The 14,815-nt window shown below is 43.1% G+C and overlaps 1 protein-coding gene across 2 annotated transcripts in view; it reads right to left on the bottom strand.

Moving 5' to 3' along the window:
* The window catches only part of TMCC3 (transmembrane and coiled-coil domain family 3), a 326,327-nt gene that overhangs the window by 266,157 nt on the left and 45,355 nt on the right, over window positions 1-14,815 (bottom strand). The gene's annotated exons all lie outside the window — the stretch shown is intronic.

Below are 14,815 nucleotides of genomic sequence, written 5' to 3'. Positions count from 1 at the left end.
AGCATGTAACTCTTGATCTCAGGGGATGTGTGTTCAAGCCCCATGTTGGAGATAGAGCTCACTAAAAACAAAATAAACTTTAAAAGCAAGAGGCCTATCCATACCCATTAAAAAACAGTAATATGCATAAAAAAGATTAGAAGAAATTAAACCAAAATTTAAGCTAATTAGGAGGATAGTAATCTATCCTCTACATTTTTTCCTTATACTTTTCTATATTTTTAATTATTTTGTAAGTTTATATTACCATTTATAACCAGAAATATAAATGTTAAACAAAGAATCTGTGTCCTCCCAAGGCCTCTGAGGTTACGGCCAACTGCAAACGATCATATCTGACGAAGGACACTACACAATGGAAGATGCCTGAAGGAAGGTGACAGTCTGGCAAAAGGCTTGAACAACAAGCCACGGAAGAATGGCAGAAGGAACGGGATGTGCACCCTGAGGAAGCTGTCATGTGGAAGAAGGATTACACTCACTCCACGAGGCTCCAGGGGGTCGAACCAAGACTATGGGCCAAAGGTGTGAGAAGGGGAGCACACACACACTGTGTGATCATGCTATCAACCTCAGGCTTCCTTCCTGCCCACCAGTAAGGAGCTCCGCCAGAGGTGGCCAGTGGATTCTTTTGCGAGCATGTGGGCAACAACACAACACCGTCCTGAGTCCATCCTCTACCAGCCTCCCAGACCAGTGCACTGTGCACAACCAACCACATGAGTCAGGATCCCTGAAATTCATACAATGAACATCAGCCTGGGCTTAAGTACCTGGCTCTCCTTTTAATCTCTCTCCCGTGCCCTGTAAGCAAGTGTCCTCAGATTTTACACATATTGGGCCATTTCTCTCCATTTTTTCTGCTTGACCATCTTAGCCCAAGCTGCCATCACCTCTCTCTTCCATGGACCACTAAAAATGGCTTCCTAACTAGTGTCTCTTCTCTTTCCACGTGTGCCTCCAGTCCATTTGCTACACAGAAGCTCGAATGGTTTTCTTAGGCTAAAGTAAAAAAATGATTCACACGACCACAAGACTCACACTGGAGACTCCAGACTTTAACAGGGCCCTTTCTCACTGCCCCCGCACTCCAACCAAGCTGGCCACCTTTTAGGTTCCTCATTTGCACTCAACTCTTTCCACATGCCAAACCACTCCATCCCCAACTGTCTTCACCCCTCTGGAACTCAAACTTCAGGTATCATTCCCTAGCTTAAATCTCACAATGGCATCTCAATGCCCTAAGGATCCTTCACGTGGCTTATAGGATTTCTGTGAGCTAGCCACAACTAACCAGTCAGCACCTATAGCCTCCAGGCTCTCAATGAAAGAGAATGCCTCTGAGTCCTTCAAATGCACCAGCATTCCCTTGTCCCTTGGTTTTTATGCATGTTGGTTCTTATGCCTGGAAAAATCTTGTGGCTAATTCTTATCACCTTTAGGGTTCAGCCTAAATGTTACTTCCTCAAGGAAGCTGTCCCTTAGCTCCAAATACTGGCTTAAGTGTCTCTGTGTGCGTGCCTACACCACCTGTAATTATTCCATCATATCATTTATTATACGCCACTGTAATTTTATTTCCTGCTATTTGGTAAACTATATGCTGGCAGGGACGGCATCTGTATTGCTCAGAACTGTTGAGTTAATGACTTCATTAAATACACGACTTTCCCTCCATGAATGAGCATGTTAAGGTAAAAAAAAGGAAAATAACAGATCTCAATAGGAAATATTCTAATAAGTGGTATTGTCTTCCTAGAATAATGAAGCAAATCTGATTTCACTCAATTACCTTGTCCTAAACAAAGGTTCATGGGTTGTCACTTTTATTTTCACTACTTGGCACAGTAATTATTTTCCACCAGCATCTGAATGCCCTGGGGCAATCTTCAGTATGCACACAAAAGAATCAATAGGTACTAAACAGACTAAAAAGATGTATAACACTGAATTCATAAAATGGCAGGATATACAAGGAAAGTAAATCAGGAAAACACTGCTAGACATAGGAGTAATAAGCAAAAAATAAATCTTCCATAGTCTGCTTCCCTAAAGCCATAAATAGCTCCTATGGATTCGATAAAATTATTCATGCGAAAGACCTTCAGAATCCCAAACCCTGGTCTGGGTCCTGGCATGGATTCAGGGTCGAAGTTACAACAAACAGGGCCACCGCCCCATGTGCCTGTACCTGATGACCTTATGGAGCCATCATAACTAACTCTGGATTGCCTACCTCCAAACCTCTTTATATTTGAGAAAAATACATTTCCATCTCATTTCATAGTGGACAGTTTTGTGAGAAACATTGTCCTTTCCACTTATCCCAGGTCAGTCTATTTCAGTGCACTGGTACTAGCTCTCTACTCTGGAGCAAGGCATCCCAGTTTGCTCCCCTTTACACATCAGCCCTACAAATGTCTAGAGACGCCGTGGGATCCACCCTCACGGAGGAAAACCTCAGTGTCCATGTAACCTTGGGCAAGTTGCCTGAGTGTTCTGTGCCTCATTCTTCACCTACAAGGTAAAGGAAGACTCCTTCCTTTTCTCTCTCTTTTCTCAGAAATATTGCTCACAGGTGGGGCGCCTAGGTGGCTCAGTCAATTAAGCGTCTGACTCTTAATCTCAGCTCAGGTCTTGACCTCAGGGTCATGAGTTCAAGCCCCACACTGGGCATGAAGCCTACTTAAAAAACATATACATATATACGTGTGTGTGTGTATGTGTGTGTACAAAGAGAAGAGCAAAAGTTCTTGAGTCAGATGAGGTTCAAATCACTGCATGGCTATGTGATCTTGGGCAAGCACTTAACCTTCACAAGCCAGTTTTCTCATCTTTAAAATGGCTTGCTTTGCAGGGCACTGTAAGGATCGGATGAGATAGTGAACGTGAAGCACTTACCATAGAGGCTGATATTCGTAGGCCCAGGAGCTCTCACCACAAAACAGCAGCTATTATCATCTCCTTTTCCTCCGTGTAGTACTGTCAGCTATGGCAACAGCAGCTAACAATTACTAAGCACTCGTGTCGGGCACTGCCTAAGCATATTTCACAAACATAAGTCATTTAATTCCCACATCCAGGCAAGCACTAATATAATCTCCATTCTACAGATGAGGAAACTGAGGCATGAGATGCCAACTACCTTGCCGAGGTCACACAGCTTAGAGAGGCGAGTCCAGTCAATGTGACTCCAGAGCCCCTGCTGTTACTGCCAGAGTACGCCATACTGCTGGCTATCTATAGGCACTGTCATGTCTCCCCAAGCAATGTGAGAGGTTCCTCAGGGCATGGCCTGCACCGTCTACTTCTCAGTGTCCTCCATAGCAGCCACCAGGGAATCTTACCCACCACAAGCCCTTCAAGTCCCTGTGGTAACAGATTAGCAGACAAGTGACAACAGAATCAATTAACCAGTTTCCAAAACACCTATATTGTCAGATGACCTCGCGGTAGACCATTTGTCTCCTGAACCAAGATGGGCCTAAAGTGAGGCACCAAAGGGTCTGTGCCACAGGAATGGAAGATCCCTCCACCCAGAGCACAGCTCTTGGATGTTAAGAATGAGATCCCTAAAGCCTTGACAAACTCTGAAAACAATTCTGACCAGTGTTTATATGCTTCCAGAGTCTGAACTGTCTGAGTTTAAGGCCTCTGTCTTTCATTTAAATTAAAATACCTGCCAGAGAGAAAGAAATGCACCCCAGAGTTTCCCCCTTGGAACTGATGGACCACAGAACTATTCATGCTGTTATTATCAGGGACATTTCTGAGTATATCACCATGCAAATAAGGGGCTAGGGAATGCAGGTGATAGGACACAAACCTCATCAATACAGAATCTATTAATTTGGAACATTATCATTCATAGTTCTGAATTTTATTTTAAATTATCTATAAAGAAAAATGACATGAATAACTGAATAAACACAATCAATTCATCCATTCTATTAATACTTATGTGAATCTATCATGGGCCAGCACTAGAGTAATATCATAGATGTTATTCCATATAATTCTCTTTAAAAGAGAACTCTTTAGTGCAGAAAGTTATGTCTACAATTCAAAATAAGTTTTAAGTCCAGAAAATTCAATTGTGGTATATTCACATAATGGAATGCTACAGTAACATATTCATAAGAAACTGCTGAACAGAAAAAGCCAGAGGTGGAACTCTAAGTATCCCATTTGTACTAAAAAAAAAAAAAAAAAAAAAAAAAAGATGATGAAGAAGATACATACACAAGTGAATATGTAGTGATATGATTGGGAAGGCTAGTCAAGAACATCCAACAGTCTGAGATGAAAAAGGAATTTGTTGTTGTTGTTGTACTACTGTAATGTGGAGTTTACCATTTTCACATTGTTTTCATAATATTAAAGTTTACTAAAAGAGGCTAGCATGAGTTATTATTTATTGGCTCATGCTGAGCACAGCATCTGGCACATAATTGGAATTTTAGTATTTAGTGCACAAATGTAAATAAATGATGCTATTCATTACCATTTAACACATTTACATTTTCTATTCACTATATCAGGTTCCCACTCTAATCGTGCAAGTGAAAACACACTGGAGTGAGTCCAAGTCCCTGTATGTGTTTAAAGAAATACAACTGCAATGAATCTGAAAAATATTCTGTAACTCACACTTTTCCTTTATGCTCCCAGCCCTATTCTCTCTCGAGCTCTCCTCTACACTCTACACACACACACACACACACACACACACACACACACACACTCTCTCTCTCTCTCTCTCTCTCTCTCTCTCTCTCTCTCTCTCTCAGGAAAACAGTTCACTGACAAAAGAAAAAGAATTAAGAAATGCTTTGCTGCTGTTACTAAAAATTCAGGTTGGTCAGTAATGTTTTTTTAACCAGATGCTGATTTGAGGAAGGCAAATCTATAAATATGCATTACCACTTAATTGGCCCTACCAATTAATTTTTCATGTATCTTTTGAAAAGCGTTGGTACAGATTCCTTTGGAAAAAATCTGCACCATTCCTAACAGTAAGCACACAGATGTTCTGAGCAGTGAGAGGAACCCTTAATGCACCCTGCAGGCCTATCAACAGCACTACACTCCGGGTTAAGAAGTTTGGGGCGCCTGGGTGGCGCAGTCGGTTAAGCGTCCGACTTCAGCCAGGTCACGGTCTCGCGGTCCGGGAGTTCGAGCCCCGCGTCGGGCTCTGGGCTGATGGCTCGGAGCCTGGAGCCTGCTTCCGATTCTGTGTCTCCCTCTCTCTCTGCCCCTCCCCCGTTCATGCTCTGTCTCGCTCTGTCCCAAAAATAAATAAACGTTGAAGAAGTTCTTAAGGTACACCGGACAGGACCAGCCTCTCCCGCTGCAGCAGTGACAGCCAGCCGGGAAAATGGAAACTGACAGTGCTTGTTTTTCTCAGTGATGACAAAGGTAGAACAAACTATGTATCTGCCGGGAGTGTGCATTAGGTTGTTTTTTTTGTTGGACTTCCTCTCCCAGTAACAGCAACTAGGGGGGGAAAAAAAGACATCTGGTAACTTCTTTAGGGAAAATCGTAACAGATTTGTGGGTGTAACTCTATTCAATCTGTTTCGTAAATAAACCCCAGGCAATAGCATCAATGAAAAATTTTTTAAAAGACAATTTTAATAAGAGCAACGTCCTGGAAACTAAAGTTTTGATATTCCAGTAACTGTAAGAACCATCCTGTATGGAACTCATTACGTACTGGCACAGTGTAAAGCACTGGGTAGGCAAGTGAAAGTTTAATTCTCACAACTCCATGAGGTGTCACTACTATCCCCATTTTGTAGTGAAGAAACTGAGGCACACTGAGATGAACTTATCTGCCCAAACTCACACAGCTAGTGAGCAAAAGAACTGGAATTCAAACCCAGTTTGGAAGAACCCCAGGGCATTCTGGAGCATAACGTTCCAACAAGCTCAACAAGCCTATCAGAGAGAGAACAGTAAGAATTAGAGGGACAAGGAAGGAGCTCTCTTTATGCACTGAGAGAGCAAAAGGCAAGCTGAACCCTGCAAACTACCCCACCCCCTAAAGTGGAATATATATAACATTCCTCAGGTACTAAGAACAAAGGCAGGGGAAAAACAAAATGTTCAGCTGATAAAGATCACAGTCATGTAGGACATGAAACTCCACAACTGTCTGTAACTGTCTTACTGATCTACAAGAAAAACACAATCTCAATAATAGTCAGACCTCCAGGAACCTATAGACTCGGTTTCCTGGAGCCCTATCATCACCTTCACCTCCACAGGACAGAAAACCCTGTGAAAAATCAGTCACTCCTCATAATCACAAGGCAGTTCTTTCTGCCCACGGGTCCTGTCCCAGTGCTATAATCAAAACACCTTTTTGCACTGTAAAACGTCTCAAGAATTCTTTTTTGACCGTTGGTCTTGATGATCCCACATTACTATGACTTCGGCACTTAAGCACAGCAGGCCAGGTACGGCAGGCAGAACAGCAGGCCTGGCACTCGGAAGCCTGGGGTCATCTGGTTCTACAATGAGCAGACCTGCTTGCACCACTTAGCCTGTCCAAGCCTTGTTCTCTTCAGCTGTAAGACAAGGCAGCTGGGCTGGAATACACTTCAGCTCTAAAACTGCACATCAAGTATAAACACAAATATATAGAAATGATCTGGCCGCAATGGTAGAGAAGAAAGTTGAACTGTACAGAGCATACAATTGAGCACATCACGTCAACTTTGCGAGAAAAACCCTGGCAGATGGCATCCATCAGCAGTCATCCTCCAATATAATTGCAACAATGACCTCCAGTGGCCACTGCTAAATCCAGCTGTCAATTTTTGGTCATCTCTGACTGATCAGCGGCATCTGATAGAACACACTACTCTTTGAAACCTTTTCTTCACCCGACTTCTAAGAAACTAGCCTCTCCTCACTTTTCCCCTGCATCACTGGCTGCTCCTTCAAGTCTTCTCTGCTACTCGATACTCACAGTCCCAGCCTGTGCAGGGCCCCAGGGTCTAGTCCCAGACCTCTTTGCTCTAACATTCTTGTAATCCACATGCTGATGACTCGCATGTATCTATCTCCATCCCAGAACTCCTGGCTCTTACATTCAGCTGCCTACTCAGCACCTCTGCTAGGATGTCTAACCGGCTGTGTCCCCAGATGAGCTCCTACATTTCCCGAGTAAAGGGTCACTGCAGGAAATGAACACTTCGCTCTTTTGGGAGCTCAGACTAGGGGATCTTAAACCCGAAGTCTTTACAATAGTTTGCCAGTCCTTCTTGGACATATCCCTGCTCACTCCCCAGTTATCTCTCAGATCTCTTCTCCAGTTACTCTTCTCCACCCCCAGCCACTCTAGCCAGCCAAGCTTATGCTTTTACCATACTTGCTACTTAGAACACTCCCCTTCCCCGCCACCAGCCCCGTGGAGTCCCACCGGCTCATTCCCTCGCCTTCTCAGGAATTTGTTCAAATATCACCTTTCAGTGAGGACTTTCTATTTAAAATTGCAACCTGCCAGGGACACCTGGTGGCTCAGTTGGTTAAGCATCCAACTTTGGCTCAGGTCATGATCTCACGGTTGGTGGATTCGAGCCTAGTGTCAGGCTCTGTGCTGACAGCTCAGAGCCTGGAGCCTGCTTCAGATTCTGTGTCTCCCTCTCTCTCTGCCCCTCCCCTGCTCATGCTCTGTCTCTGCTTCTCAAAAATAATAAATAAACGCTAAAAAAAATTTTAGTTGCAATGTGCCCTTAGGGCACTCTTTTTGCCTGTTCTTGTTTTATTTTTTTTTTAATATTTATTCTTAAGTTAGTTAACATACACTATAGTTTTGGCTTCAGTGGAATCCAGTGATTCATCACTCACATATAACACCCAGTGTTCATCCCAACAAGTGCCCTCCGTAATGCCCATCACCCATTTTCCCTACCCCCATCGACCTCAGTTTGTTCTCTGTATTTAAGAGTCTCTGATGGTTTGTCTCCCTCTGTTACCTTATTTTTTTTTTATTCGTAAACATCTACCATGTGATAAATACTATATTCCTGTATTTCATTACTGCCTATATTCTCTAACTACAACATAAGATCCAAGAAGGGGGAAGGGTCCGTCTTGTTCACCGATTATCTCCAACACCTAGAACAATACACACAACGTGGTAAGCATCCCTTATGGAAAAAAATGCTTCAAACTACTATCTCCACACATAGTTTGTGAAGGGTAGCAGAATATGCCACCCCAAAATATGCTACTTTAGAACAAGGATTATTTTTGAGCTGAAGACAACTGAGAGGAAGCAGATACAGAAAAAAACTCTCTGCTTTCCCCCTATTTGCCTAAAAAGAGGACCTGAATTTGTCAAGGTGCCCCCATCCCCTCTTTACCAGGAGGAATGGAAGTTAATCGCCAGAGGCACTAGACCCTCACCAGCCCAGGGAAGGCACCAGAGGAATCTGTATTAACAACTTTACTAAAACTAACCCTTCTCTACCATCAGTTTCCCCGTAGATTTGCCTTCCCACAACTCGCCACAGTAGAAGCTCAAAGACCTTTTGTCTGGCTGCTTCTCTAAAAATGTAGTGTTCTTTGGTAAGATGGTACATAACCCCAAGTTCTAAGTACCTCTTTCAGTTACTCATCTGCAGGGCTCCCACATGTATGCATAATGCTCAGGGTAACATACTCGTTTTTCTCTTGTTCATCTGTCTTTTGTCAGTCTGACATGCAGGGCCCCAGCTGGAGATCCTATGAGGGAAGGAGGAAAGTTTCCCACACCCTTACATTTGGGTACATCAGAGAACACACCGAGAAACAGAGGAAAATGATGAAAGCCTGTCCCAGACGCTAGTTTCTTTTCCTCTCCTCTAAAAATAGTGACCACTTTGGGTTCAAGGAGAAGTGTATACTGTGGTGTCCCAATTAGACTTCACAGTCCCAAATAATAAAGAAGTATAGTATCTTTAAAATAATGTTTTAAAAATATCTAAAGTAGGATCAGTATGTTATCACACACAGATTGACTTTTAACATGTGTATGACATCATACACACATTTTTTTCAAGTAAAGTTGGGGAACTTGGATTCCTACAGCAATCCTGAAACTGTTTTTACATATCAATAGCCTATAATGCTATATAACTGTAGCAGATTATAGTGTCTGATTTTTCTTTCGTTTTTGTTTTGTTTTGGTTTTTCAAATTTGAAATCTGTCTTTCACACATCAGGATTCTGTAATGGCAAATGATGGTAACCAAGTAAGCGGTCAAAGTTCAAACACACCATGAAAGAGCCTGGGTCTAAGTCCCAGGTCCACAACTAGACCAGGTCTTACTATCTAGAAGAACTCTGCCGACACGCTGGACTTTTCTGACCTTTGGCTTGCTCACCTGTGGAATGGAGGCGTTAGACCCCTAGTACGATTTCCATGAGGATGAATGAAATGTTCCACATCACACACTCAGGCAAGTGCTTGGCAAACAGGAAGCACTCAACACATAACAATTTGTCATCTTCAGACTTCACCTGAAGGCTCTGGCTCTCAAAGACCTTGTAGACCCCAAACTGAAGTCCTACTCATTGCAGTAAAATATTCCCTTCTTCAGTTTATGCCTAATGAAAATGCATCCATTTTACAATAAAGATAAACAAATCAAATCACCTTAAGTGCCCTAATAAGATATATGAATGCAGATCTTAAAGATAAAATTCTTGAGGGTTAAGAACTGGCCAATGCGCAAATGAACCAGTTCTTCCCAAATAACAAAGAGGAACTATGACAATATCTTTAAAATAATGCTTTAAAAGTATCCGAATTAGGATCAGTGTGTTGTTTTCATATGCAGAAGGAAGTAGAGAACAGGAAGAAAAGAGGAATCGTAAGAAGAAGGTATTTGCAAATGACGTATCCAATAAGGAGTTAATATCCAAAATATAGAAAGAACTTATGCAACTCAACACCCAAAAAACAAATAACTCAATTAAAAAGTGGGCATAAGACCCAAATAGACATTTCTCCAGAGAAAATATACAGATGGCCAACAGACACATAAAAGAAGCTCAACACCACTCATCATAAGGGAAATGCAAATCAAAACTACAGTGAGGTATTACCTGACACCTGTCAGAACGGCTAAAATCAAAAACACAAGAAATAACGAGGGTTGACAGGATGTGGAGAAAAAGGAGCCTTCCGTGCACTGCTGGTATGAACACAAATTGATGCGCGGTGGAAAACAATATGGAGGTGCCTCATAAAGTTAAAAACAGAATTACCATACAATCCGATAATTCCACTACTGGGTATTTACCCAAAGAAGATGAAAACATGAATTCAAAAAGATACATGTACCCCTCCGTTTAATGCAGCATTATTTACAATAGCCCAGATATGGAAACAGCCCACGTGTCCATCCACAGGTGAATGGATAAAGAAGATATGGCACACATTTACAATGGAATATTACTTAGTCAGAAAAAAGAATGAGATCTTGCCATTTGTAACACCATGGATGGAGCTAGAGAATATAATGCTTAGTGAAATAAGTCAGAGAAAGAAAAATACCACATGATTTCACTTAGAGTGGAATCCGAGAAACAACAAAGAAAAAAGAGACAAACAGACTCAAATACAGAGAACTGGTGGTTTCCAAAGGGGTGGTAGGTGGGGGTAGGGGTGAAATAAAGGGGATGAAGAAAACACTTATCTTAAAAATTTTTTTTTAACCTTTATTTATTTTTGAGACAGAGAGAGACAGAGCATGAATGGGGGAGGGTGAGAGAGAGGGAGACACAGAATCTGAAACAGGCTCCAGGCTCCGAGCTGCCAGCACAGAGCCCGACGCAGGGCTCGAACTCACGGACTGAGAGATCACGACCTGAGCCGAAGTCGGACGCTTAACCGACTGAGCCACCCAGGCACCCCATGAAAACACTTATCTTGATGAGCACTGAACAATGTATGGAATTGTTAAATCATTATGTTGTACGCCTGAACCTAACACAACACTGTGTGTTAATTATACTTCAATTAAAAAAGAAGAAGAGGAAGAAGGAAGAGGAAGAGGAGGAGGAGGAGAAAAAGAAAAGACACTATGTAGAAAAAGTGTGAATTTGAAAGGATTACTTCAGCATTCAGGCCAGTGTCAACCTTATTCCCTTTTTAAGTAGGGTTATCATAGAGATAAATCAGGAGGAAGCTATATATTCCACAATACCAATTTACTAATTTGTACACCCGAAACTAACGTAACATTGTGTGTCAACTACACTCAAAACAAAACAAAAAAACCCACAAACTACAATAAATAGCACCCACATAGCTTGCATCTACCATGTGCCATGCACTGTTCCAAGTGCTTCATGTGTCCTGTCCCATTTCACATCCTCACAACATCCTCTGAGTGGGTAGGAAACTAGGGCACAGACAGCAACATGCACAATGTCCAACAGCTGGCAAGTGGCAGAGTCAGGACTCCAACCCAGGCAGTGCAGTTCTAGGGCCTGAGCTCAGAGCCACTATGGTACACTATCCCTGATTCATGTTCCCTGATTTCAGAGAGGGACAGGTCTTTTGCTCCTAACCCTATGTGATTCTGAAAGAGGTAAATTTGCCCCCTACCCTACTCTCAGCCACAAGTGTAGTCATATATCGTGACTCAAAGTAACCAGGCAGTCTACCTCTGAGATTTATTCTGCTGAAGCTAGGGGAAAAAAACTATCCTTCTCCTCTCTTGGACTGAGAGCTGCAAGGTTATGACCCCAATGCGGTGAGGTCCCTTGTACCCCACTACATGGAGATACAAGGAAATGCTTAGAGCATGGGACCAGCCATAGACAGGGGCCAAAATGGAGATGGATAGATAGAAAGAGGGGTGGGGTAGGCTATGTGAGTCCCTGGATCTGGCTGTATCTGAGGCACACTACTTCCTGCTTTTCTAAGTTCTGGTAGGCACAGGGGAATAATAACCAATAAGACACCATCTTTATTCTTGAGGGGCTCACAGTCTAAGGTAGGAGAGCACATATGAAAACAAATAATTACACTACAGCGAGCTAGCTGGTTAATATAATTCCTGCCATGGGGCTTTTGCACTTGCTATTTCCTCTCCTGGAAACAGTATACTCCAAGATCCATAAACTGGTATATGAAGTTCCTAAGGCTGTTGTCAAAAAATATCACAAACTGGGTGGCTTCAACAACAGAAATTTATTGTCTCAAATTTCTAAAGGCTCAAAGTCCAAGGTCACAGTGTCTCTTTGAGGGCTATGAGAGAGAATCTGTTCCATCCTGCCCTCCTACCTTCCAGTTGTTTGCTGGCAATCTTTGGAATCCATTGGCTTATAGATCTCTGCCATCATCATCACGTGGCATCATCCCTGTCTACTGTCTGTCTCTAGATTTCTTTTTTAAATTTTTTTAAAGTTTATTTGACAGACAGCAAACATGAGTGGGGGAGGGGCAGAGAGAGAGAATCAGAAGCAGGCCTCACGCTGTCAACATAGAGCCCAACACAGGGCTCAAACTCACCAACTGTGAGATCATGACCTGAGCCAAAATCAAGAGTCGGACACCTAACCAACTGTGCCACTCAGGCGCCCCAATATCTCCTTCTTAATAAGGGTACCACTCACATTGGATTAGAGGCCTATCCTACTCCAGTATGACTTCATCTTGACTAGTTTCATCTGCCACTACCCTATTCCCAAATAAAGTCACATCCTCAGGTACTGGGGGCTAGAACTTCAACATGATTTTCTTACGGGACATAATAAACCATAACATCTGGCCTCTTCTTACTATTCAAGTCTCAATCCAAGTATTATCTCCACAGACAGGCTGTTCTTGATCTCCAAATTGAAAGTGGCTCTCCCCCAGGAACCAGTTACTCTACCTAACTGCCCTATTTGATTTTCTTCATATACTTAGCACTACCAGAAATTACTTGTTCATTTGGTTTTGGTTTGTCTCTCCACACTAGAATGTAAACCCTATGAAATCAAGGACTTTGTCTTGTCCATTTATCCAGCGCCTAGAGCAGTGCCTAACACATGGGGGTGGTTCAATCAATACCCGTTGAGTAAATGAATACATGTACCAATAAATATCACTTGTCCATTCATAAACATAATGCCAGAGAGTGCACGACTATGAATGAAAATAAAGCAAGGTAAGAGGACAAAGACATGCCACTTTGAATGGGGTGGCAGGGAAGGCTTCAGAGACACAACAATGAAGCAAACCAGAGATAGTTTCAAAGACAGTGAGGATGACTGTGGGTTGACAGCGTGACTGGAGTGAGCTCCAGGTATGACTAAGATATGAGGAAGAGTGGGGACAGCGAGGAGAGGAGGCGTGCCATAAAGGAAGCCGCGAGTCAAGGTGCCTGCATTTACTACCCTGTCTGGACCTTCAGCTTACAAAGCACTTTGATATTCCTGGCCACATAAAGTGCTCCCTTATTCGTGAAGTTGTCACAAGAGTCCTGAACCCCTCCCTCTCTGTCCCCTGGCATTTTGTTCTTGCTTCTGCTACAGCATTTCCAGCACTTTTGCACAATTGTAAGTTTTCTATCTTACGTGCCTCTTGGCCCCCTCCAGTGAGCTCCTTGAGGGCAGGGACCCCAGAAGTTACTCAGCAGACATGGAAGGAAGAGAACTTTTGGCTGGCACTCCTCCTCCCTGTGGACGTTCCTTCTGCCATACAGACCAAGTTTTTCCCATTTAAAAACAAGGCTTTGGGGAGTGACCTCATGCAAAATGGCACAGCAGGAACCTCTAAGAGTCGTCCCTCCACCAACATGGAAGGAGGTGACTAGAACCAACTACCTGGGAACCCTGGAGCCTGACGGACGCGTATGACAAGTGGGGCACAGGCTGCTGACCTTTTCTAGGCGAGCAGGGTGGGTGAACCAGCCACTGCCGCCACTCCTCAGCCCTGCGCAGCTATGGGGAGGGAAGGGCAGCCCACGGTGCCAGAACGGCTGGCTGGTGCGGGGTGGACGGTGAGGACCTCGCCTCCTAACAATCTGCGGTTGTGCATTTTGGTTGGAAAGCCTGTGTTGTCACTGCTGCTACCACAGGATATGTGACAGGAGATAAACTGTCATGTTGCTACCCAGAGAGCCAAAATGTTTAGCCATGGGATTTATACATTATTAACTCATTTTTTCCCAACAAATACTGAGTAGATTTAATGTGCCAAGCACTGGGAATACAGGAATAAACAAAACAGACAAAAATCGGAATTTACATTCTAATAGGGAAAGTGATGGTTCACTGAAGCGTGAGGGAGGGTGGAGGCAGGAAGGGGTGTATCATTCTTATCTTGAGTCACTCCAGGCCCCTCTGATTTGGGACCATATTATCGTATCACATTTTACTCATGCCAGGTCTCCTGGCCTAAACGTAAAGACCATGCAAGTTAATTCCTTAGGTCTCTAGTTGCTTCTCACCCCGACACCCAGGCCAGAGACCCAGAAACCAAACGTGACTCACAGTCTCTTGGTCAGGTCCGGAAACAATCACATAATTTCTCCAACAATAAAGATGATATTTTGTTTCTTTGTTTAATTAGAGCTGTGTACCTATATATTTTTTTTTTTTCTTAAAAAAAAAAAGATCTCCATCTTCCCAGGATGACTTAACTGAATTCCTGCCTGAGGCAGAAGCTAAAACCACTGTTCTCCAAAAGCCAACTTCCTAATGTGAGCCTTGGTTCAGACAAGTCATTCAAGCTCTCTGAGGGTCGGTTTCCTAGTCTGTTAAGTGGGACAGTAAAGCCTCACCTCATAGGGCTGTGTAGATGCTTCGATAAGGCAAGGATGTG

This window comes from Puma concolor, chromosome B4 (assembly GCF_028749965.1).
Source record: "Puma concolor isolate L17-30 chromosome B4, mPumCon1.1.hap2, whole genome shotgun sequence".
Classification (NCBI taxonomy): domain Eukaryota; kingdom Metazoa; phylum Chordata; class Mammalia; order Carnivora; family Felidae; genus Puma; species Puma concolor.
This window is presented reverse-complemented; position numbering and strand designations above follow the sequence as displayed.